Source organism: Silene latifolia, chromosome X, assembly GCF_048544455.1.
Source record: "Silene latifolia isolate original U9 population chromosome X, ASM4854445v1, whole genome shotgun sequence".
NCBI lineage: Eukaryota > Viridiplantae > Streptophyta > Magnoliopsida > Caryophyllales > Caryophyllaceae > Silene > Silene latifolia.
Window position 1 is genome coordinate 222,216,542 of NC_133537.1, and position 9,405 is coordinate 222,225,946.

Consider the following 9,405-nt stretch of genomic DNA (forward strand, 5'->3'; position numbering starts at 1 on the left):
AATCACCCCACAATGCCTAAATTTTCATCACATTCCGTACCAACCGAGTAGAACCTACCAAATGGTACTCCTATACCACCACATTTAACCGGTAATTTCATTGCCAAATCCACATTCATACAACTAGTTGAGAGAAGTCAATTTGGGGGGATACCTAGTGAAGACCCTCATTCACATATGGAGACTTTTTGTGACTATTGTGATGCGATTTCTCAAACCGGAGTTATTCAAGACCAAATCCGATGGGTCTTACTTCCTTTTTCCTTGATTGGTACCGCAAAGCAATGGTTGAAAAGTCTAGACAAGACTACCCTTGGTATTGACTCATGGAAGAAGTTAACACTTACTTTCTACAAGAAATTCTATCCTCCGGAGAACACTAACATGCTGAGAGCCCAAATCACCGGGTTCAAGCAAAGAGATGAGGAATCATTGTATGAAGCATGGGAGAGATTTAAGGACACTTGTTGTTCTTGTCCACACCATGGACTTAGCGAGTGGTTCCTTGTGCAACAATTTTGGAATGGTCTATATGAAGACTCCCGCAACATCCTCAACATGGGATCCAATGGTATGTTTACCGAAGTTGATGACAATCAAACATGGGCCAAAATTGAAGAAATGCTGGTTTATAATTCACAATATAGTAGGCCTCGAAAGTCCACTAGAGGAGGACAACATGAGGTAGATTACATCACACAATTGGGTGCTCAACTAAGTGCTCACATTGCCACCATCAATTTGAAGTTTGAGAAGGCCATGGTGTAGATACCTCATTTCTGCACCTCCCGCAAACCACCCGGTGATGATTGGGCCGCATGTTTGGTACGCGGAACGATTTGTAACAGTTCGTAAGTTTTTCGTCAAGTGATCGCTCAAACACTTGTGTCTAACTCTTAATTGTCATCTAGGTGCCGATACGGTCGTTTTGGCAGTAATTAGAGTAAATTTGGAGTCCGGATCATAAAACCATCTTCATTTTCTAAAACCGAGTCAGAATGTTCTGGAAAGTTCCGGATACTTCTATTCCATATTTTACAATCTTTTAATCTTTGGCAAATAATTCCCGTAATATTCACACAAAATATTAAGGAAAACAAGATTATTTCGTCATTCCATAAACTAAATACGGAAATCTTTCTTCCGCAGGGGGAAACCACTTGGGAAAGGACGCAGCAGGTGCTGCGCCTCTTCCAAGAGACGCAGTGCCTGCTGCGCCTCTTCCCAATTCCTTTTCTCCGTATTTTTTCGTATCTTTTCATATCTTTTCGAGATTCACTTCCAAAGTTTCTCCGAAAACCCTACTTCCTCTGTGTGATTTGTATAAATAGAGTCCTTCGGTTTCACATATTTCTCACGCGAGTGTCCGCCCTTCTCTTCTCCCTTTGCATTCTAGACCACGTTCTTACTTTTTGGCGTCTACGTGCTTGAACTTCGATCACGTAAGCTGGGATCTTTCTGAGTACCAGCCTCGTTTTTCATGACTGACCAATTTGACCAACTCCACCATAATCAACATTAATCAATCTGTTTCAATTCCTCTTACGAGGGCACTTTCGTCTACATTCGAGTCGAGCATCACTAAACGTTAACTTAGTTCATCTCGTTTCGTCAATCATGTAAGTCTGAGGGTGTATAATCCCTATTTTATTATTGTTATCATAATGTAAGGTTTATGTCGAAAGTATTTCTAAAACCGATTTCTAAAACCATGCTTTCAATCCTTTTTTACGAATTACCAGAAGATGACCGTCGAGAAAGGACGCAGCAACTACTGCGCCTCTTCGTGAGGCTGCCGCAGTTCCTGCTTTCTTTCTTCTTCCTTCGTCCTTTGATGATTCGATTGTTTTATTTCTTTCTTCACTTGTTCATTGTTCATATGACGATTTAAGCATAATAATTCTAACATGTAATATATTCATCGTTATTAGTACTTAATTCATCTTTTAATTCCCGACTTCAATCCCTTATAACTAATATTTGCGGATTTTCGTCATTAAAATCAAATTCGGTTTTTGGAGGTTCTATTCATCCATATTGAGTCTCCGGAATTCGTCATTGACATATTCCCACCTTTTGTTCATCATATCCATCATTAATTCGTCATTAGTAACCTGTTTAACCTAATTAATTAGTTAATTCATTAATTTGTTAATTAATCCTCTTAAATCTTGTAATTAGTTCGTCCTAATTAGTTTCTTCCATGTTTATTATTTTCATGACCCTTATTCACATGTAAATAATCTGCTAATCACTTTCACCCGAGTTAAATAGCATAATCAAGCCTTAAAATCACCAACGAACATTAACGATTTGCAATTCCGGCTTCACAGCCCGAACTGAGCCATGGAACAGACGTAGCAACTGTTGCGCCTCTTCCAAAGGGGGCAGCTCTGCTGCGCCTGTTCGTGGTTGACTTCTGTCTCTGAACTCCCGTTTTGCTTTGACCTTGTTTTAGCTTACGTATTAATTAACTACTAATCGTATTATCACCCTAATTCATGTTCGTTAAATTGTTTATTTATTTCTTTTCTCAAATTATCCATTTTAGAAGTATTTTCAACATAAATCAATTAATCCAATGTAATTATTGAATCTTTCTTTATTGTATTATTATTGTAATTTTATTTATTATATTTCTTTGTATGCCTTCACATGTAATCATCTTAAATCCCGACTTTGACATTTATTGTGTGATAAATTAGTTGTTCACCGACTTAGTCTAATTCTCACATGTTAGGATTAATCTATGGATGTTGCATTGCATGCATATAATCGACAATATATCAAGTATAGATGATTTTCCCTAATCATTAGTAGAGGCCGCTATCGAGGCGGGCGGGATTAGGTGTTCGATCAAAAGAACTTCCTAATACGTACCCTCACCCCTTACTCCAGATCTCTGTGAACATCCGTGTTCATTGACATCCACGAGAGTCATTCTAGACATAGAATGCTAAGGGTAACGAGTTCTTGGTGTTCATGTCACTACTTTGTGTCTTGACATGGCACGAGGTATTCGAACGGTTTCCAATTTTCGACAATAAATTGGTGGCGACTCCACAAATACAAACGCTTGTTCTCCCCCAATCGCCCCCATGGGCCCGCGTCCACAGTTTGGCGACTCCGCTGGGGATAATACACTTACGTGTAGCCAAAAGGGTGAAACTTGAACAAGGTTAAGGAATAGTTTGTACAAGACAATTGTCGGTTTTCATAACTCGGTCTTCCTAGATCGTTTCATTCGGCCTTCCTAGGCCCAACCCAACCCATTCGACCAATCGTCCCGTCTAAACGATCCTAATTCTTATTTGGGCCTAAGGAGGGATAGCGATTGACGTCATCCATACCATGGTACTTACTCTTGTTTGTATCAAGGACTTTCACTACTTGAGGAAATGGACTAGGAATCGACCTTTCTCCTGTTTGGTACGAGCCTCTCCACAGACTTTGGGTTTCATTGTTCGGTATGGCAACCCACCCTTTAAACCAAAACCCTTCTAAATGCACTCAGCATCCCTTATAATGCTTGTATATTGTTTGTACCATACGTGATCACCATTTTCTAAACGAAACCATGACGATTTTTTGTAAAATCCAAAATCCTTCTTTAAAATGTAAATTTTCGAAACTTGAGCCTAATATTAGCACCAAACAAGCCGAAACTCTGTCCAATTGTCGATTCAAAATTCGGGCCTCCAAACCCATTTCAAAACCTCACTTCGAGTCCACTCCTACAACTACACTAAAGTTGACTAGGACCATATTTTTCAAACTTTGTCATTTCCTCAAAACTCACTGACACAAGTGGCACACTCCCACTTCACGAGTCAGAACATTTATTTTCAAGTAAGTGTGCTAGAATGGTCGATCGTGTTTTGATTCGTCGTCGATCTCTTATTCAGTTTCCAAGATGCCTGAAACAAGCGACGCGAACTTCAACCAATTCCAGAATGGTAATGATCAAATCCTAGCCGCTCTAGCTCGTCTCCAAGTTACTCAAGACCAAGTGTATGATCGCCTTGACACAATTGAGGGCCGAATATATTCCGCAGAAACGAGGATGCCTCCTCGAGAAAGTGAAATAGCCGATGACTTCGTGAACAACTTCAGTGACGAAAACCCTCCCATAGGTATGACTGCAGCTGAGAAACGACTCCAATACTTGCAGGAACAATTGATGTATCTCAAAGGGGATGACATTTATAGGGATATGAGGCTGTGAGTTCCAAGTTGCCAACCAACTTCAACATGACGGATATCCCGAAATTCAAGGGGCACGAAAACCCTTTGAACCATATCCGTGCTTTTAAGGATTACATGTCTATCAAAGGCATTAAACCCGAGATGTTCTTAAGGATCTTTCCTTCATCTCTTGACACCATCCCAAAACAATGGTTCTATTCACTGGAACACAAGAAAATCGCTACATGGGACGATGCTGCAATTGAGTTTGCTAAACAATATGTGGATAATGCTGAAATCCAAGTCAACATGCGCACTTAGAGGTTCTTACCCAAAAGGATAAAGAAGGTTTCACCGATTTCCTAAGTCGGTGGAGGAAGACTAGTACTCAACTTGTTGAACGTCCGGATGAGGCTACCCTCGTAAAGAAATTCATGGACAACCTAAAACCCATTTATGCTAATCATTTGAGGTATCAAAACATCAAGACCTTCAAAGATTTGACCGTACTAGGGACAAGGATCGAATATGACATCCGTAAAGGGCTCTTGTCCAAAACGATAGGTCGTGGATATCAATGCTCAACAAGTCGTTCGTACGGCTCTACTAGCAAGACTGATGAAGTTAACCTCCTCGAGCCATCTAAGAAGAGTACCCCTCCAAGGAAATTCACAAATCTAGGGGACACATATTCCAACGCTCTGAAAAGGTTGATAAACCTGGGTAAACTTCAACCCATAGGCCCTACACCCAAACCAGAAAAGAAATCCAAATTATGGGATGAGAATTCGTACTGCGAATACCATAGAGGTAAGGGACATGATACAGAGAAATGCTACAAATTGAAAAATGTACTCCAAGATATGATTGAAGACGGTCGCCCACCAATACCACCTGGAGGTAAGCCTAACAACACTCAGAATCCTCTTGGAGTTCTGATGATCACAAGTGAAGAATCTACCATAGATTGTTCACATCTCATCTCTCTAGTCGAAAATGAAGTTCATGCAATAGAAAATGAAGGAAACTACTCCACCATTTCTCCAACCATCACTGATTTTATCGCATGGGCAAAAAGTGTGGATAGGCAAGTCGTGGAACTAGAGAGTGCAGTGGCAAACTTACGTAGTCCTGACGCCACACCTAAAAAACGTGCACCACTAGTCTTCTCTCAAAACACTACAATGCAAGAAGTAGTAGCCATGGTTGATGAACTAGTTGACCAAATTATCCATTTAGAGGCTGGAATCATGAGAATGAGAGATCTTGCTACTGTCAACGGAATATGGGCCGATGATGATGAAGACGAGTATCTCACTGAACACTACTTAGTCAAAGTCAGTGAGGAAATAGTCCCAAATTGTGAAGATCAAGATGTAGATCACCTCACTCGTTCAGGGCGCCCATACCAAAACACCTCTCAAAATGGTCCCATAGCAAACGGTCCAACCAATGTAGTCGTACCAAATGATAACGAAGAAAGCTCTACCGACCATTTACTAAAGCAACTACAGAAGACAAAGGCTGATCTTCCAGTCTGGCAACTAGTGTCAAGCTCATTCCCACATCGCCAAGCTTTACTGCAAGCTTTGGCCAAACTAAATGTGGCACATAACTCCACACCCGCAACGTGGTCAACTTGGTCTTCCAAGAATCACCAAAGCTAAGTAATCCTATTACTTTCTCGGATGAGGATTTGCCACCTTTCGGTGCTAGTCATAAATTGGCTCTTTATATCACCGTCATTTGCTTAAAGAAGAATGTGCCAATGACTTTGGTAGATGATGGCTCCGCAGTCAATGTCATACCCTTGAAAACAGCATACAAATTGGGTATGAAAGAATCGGATTGGACCCCTACCAACCAAGGTGTTCGCGCATATGATGGTACACGACGAAAGATGGTAGGACTTGTTGACCTAACCATAGCCACAGGGCCGATTGAGCGAAAGGTCAACTTCCAAATAGTGGACATAGAGGCATCCTTTAACATACTTCTGGGAAGACCCTGGATTCACGCTTCCAAAGCGGTAACATCCACACTCCACCAGAAAATCAAAATCCCACTAAATGGTAAGGTGGTAATGATCACTTCGTCCCCCATCAAGGCAATAATCGAAAAGAAGTCAAGTAATCAAGTCCTTACAGATCCAGTACATGAACTTGGGGGCTTCCATATCATAAATGTCATAGAGAGTGAGTTGACCCCATTATACTTCAATCCCTACTCTAACTTAGTGGTCAACCACATACTCAAAACCCAGGGATACTTCCCGGGAATGCCTTTGAATCCTATCCGAAGAAACAACTTTGCACACTACAAAGAGGGTAATTCACAAAGAATACCCCTTGGACTAGGATACAAACCCACCAAAGAGGAAGTCCTCGAGGTGCTCACTCAATTTCAAAACCGTAAGAATGTGGGAATCCAAATGCAACCCTATCTCCCTACCTTAAATGGATACTTCGTTAGGGAAGAAAGGCAAGAACTCTTTCACGAATTTCCCGAACCTTGGCACTATCTCGAAAGAAAGCTAGCCGGAATTGAGATCTTTCACGATTGCTACTTCATTCCTCCAGAAACGGTTCCTACCGTCAAGACTCGTCAAGCAGCTTGCCTAGACGAACAAGCCGTGAGTCTACTCTTTGGAGAAGATCGATTTGTTAGAGCCGCGCAGGATGAGATCATTACCATGATACTTCAAGATGATCACTTCAACCCTACCGCGTTAATCACATAAACTAACACCAATCAGTAGAAAGGTGTGGACATGGGGCCACGGGGGCGCTTGGGAAACAAGCGTTTGCATTTGTGGAGTCGCCACCAATTTTTATGGGAAATTGGAACCGTTCGAATACCTCGTGCCATGTCAAGACACAAAGTAGTGACATGAATACCAAGAACTCGTTACCCTTAGCATTCTATATCTAGAATGACTCTCGTGGATGCCAATGAACACGGATGTTCACAGAGATCTGGAGTAAGGGGTGAGGGTACGTATTAGGAAGCTCTTTTGATCGAACACCTAATCCCGCCCGCCTCGATAGCGGCCTCTACTAATGATTAGGGAAATCGTCTATACTCGATATATCATCGATTATATGCATGCAATGCAACATCCAAGTTTTAATCCTAGCATGTGAAGATTAACTAAGTCGGTGAACAAATAATTTAGCATACAATTTAGTCAGAGTAAGAATTTATGTTCAATTACATGTGAAGACATACAAATGATAAAAAATACAATGATAAATAGAATAAAGAAAAATTACAATAATTACATCGGTTTAGCGATTTATGTCGAAAATACCTTTAAAACGGATAATTTGAGAAAAAGAATGAATAAAGGAAATAACGAACAGAAACAGTAGGCGATAATACGGGTAATAGTTAATTATACGTAAATTAATGAACTAGGTTAAGGCAGAACGGATGTTCAGAGACAGAAATCAACCTCGAACAGGCGCAGCCGGACTGCGCCCTTTGGAAGAGGCGCAGCAGTTGCTGCGTCTGTTCCAAGGGTGAGTTCTTGCTGTGAAGCCGGAACTGCAAATCGTTAAACTAATTGGTGAATTTAATGATCGATTAATATATTTACTCGTACGGAAGTGATTTAATTCATTAATTACATATGAATGAGTCATAAAAGCAACGAAACATGGACGAGACGAATGCAAATGAATTATTTACATGGATGATTGATTGATTAGTGACATAGGTGAACTAAAATAGGTTAAACATAACGAATTAAGGACGAATTAATGACGAATATGCGATGAATATGACAATAGACAGATGAAAATATATCAATGATCGAATTCCAGAAACTCAATATGAACGAATTGAATTTCTACAACCCGGTTTGACTTTAATGACGAAAACCCGCAAATACTGGATTATTAGGGATTTAAGTCGGTATTAATGATGAATTATATGCTAACAGTGATTAATAATATTGCTAAACTATCATGTGAACAAAACAAGAGCAAACAATGTCGAAAGAAAACAAAGGAACGAAACTAACAGAGGACGAAGGAAGAAGAAAGTAAGCAGGAACTGCGGCAGCCTCACGAAGAGGCGCAGCAGGCGCTGCGTCCCTTCGAAGAGGCGCAGCAGTCGCTGCGTCCTTTCTCGACGTCTGTCTTCTGATAATCCGTAAAAAGGGTTTTAAACATGGTTTTACAAATCGGTTTTAAGAGGTGTTTTCGACATAAATCTTACATTAGTGATACAAAAAGTAAATAACAATAATTAAAAGAGAAGGATTTACACCCTCAGACTTACATGTTTGACGAAACGAGATTGACTAAGTTTACGATTAGTGATCCTCGACTCGAAAGTAATGAAAGTGCCCTCGTAAGAGGAAAACGATTAGATTAATTAAGTTGATTAGTTGTGGAGTTGGTCAAATTGGTCGGTCATGCAAACGAGGCTGGTACTCAGAAAGATCCGAGCTTACGTGGTCGAATGTTCAAGCACGTAGACGCCAAAACGTAAGAACGTGGTCTAGAATGCAAAGGGAGAAGAGAAGGGCGGACACTCGCGTGAGAAATATGAGGAGCGAAGACTCCTGTTTATACTAATCACGTGAAGGAATAGGGTTTTCGGAGAGACTTTGGAAGTGAATCTCGAAAAGATATGAAAAAGATACGAAAAATACGCAGAAAAGGACCTGGGAAGAGGCGCGGCGATCATCGCATCTCTTGGAAGAGGCGCAGCACCTGCTGCGTCTGTTCCCAGATGGTTTCCTCCTGCGGAAGAAAGATTTCCGTGTTTAAGTTATGGAATGACGGGATAATTTGGTTTTCGTTAATATTTTGTATGAATATTACGGGAAATTGTTTACCAAAGATTAAAAGATTGTGAAATATTTATAAAATATGGAATAGAAATATCCGGAACATTCCAGAACATTCTGACTCGGGATTTAACGATTATCAGAAAATGAAGACGGTTTTAGGCCCGGACTCCAAATGTACTCTAATTACTGTCAAAACGACCGTATCGGCGCGTAGATGACAATTAAGAGGTAGACATCAGGGTTTGAGCGATCACTTGACGATAAACTTACGAACTGTCATAAATCATTTCGCGTACCAAACATTCGGCCCAATCATCACCGGGTGGTTTGCGAGAGGTGCAGAAATGAGGTATCTACAGAGCCTCCACTTTGACTGAGGCTTGGACAAGGGGAAAGTCAAAGTATAGCCATCAGGTCAA

At 40.7% G+C, this 9,405-nt stretch overlaps 1 non-coding gene across 1 annotated transcript; it reads right to left on the reverse strand.

Annotated features, from left to right (window-relative positions):
• Positions 1-384: 384 nt before the first annotated feature.
• LOC141625004 (small nucleolar RNA R71) lies at positions 385-491 on the reverse strand. Its single transcript, XR_012534803.1, has one exon. It is a non-coding gene; the product is annotated as a small nucleolar RNA R71 (small nucleolar RNA).
• Positions 492-9,405: the final 8,914 nt, after the last annotated feature.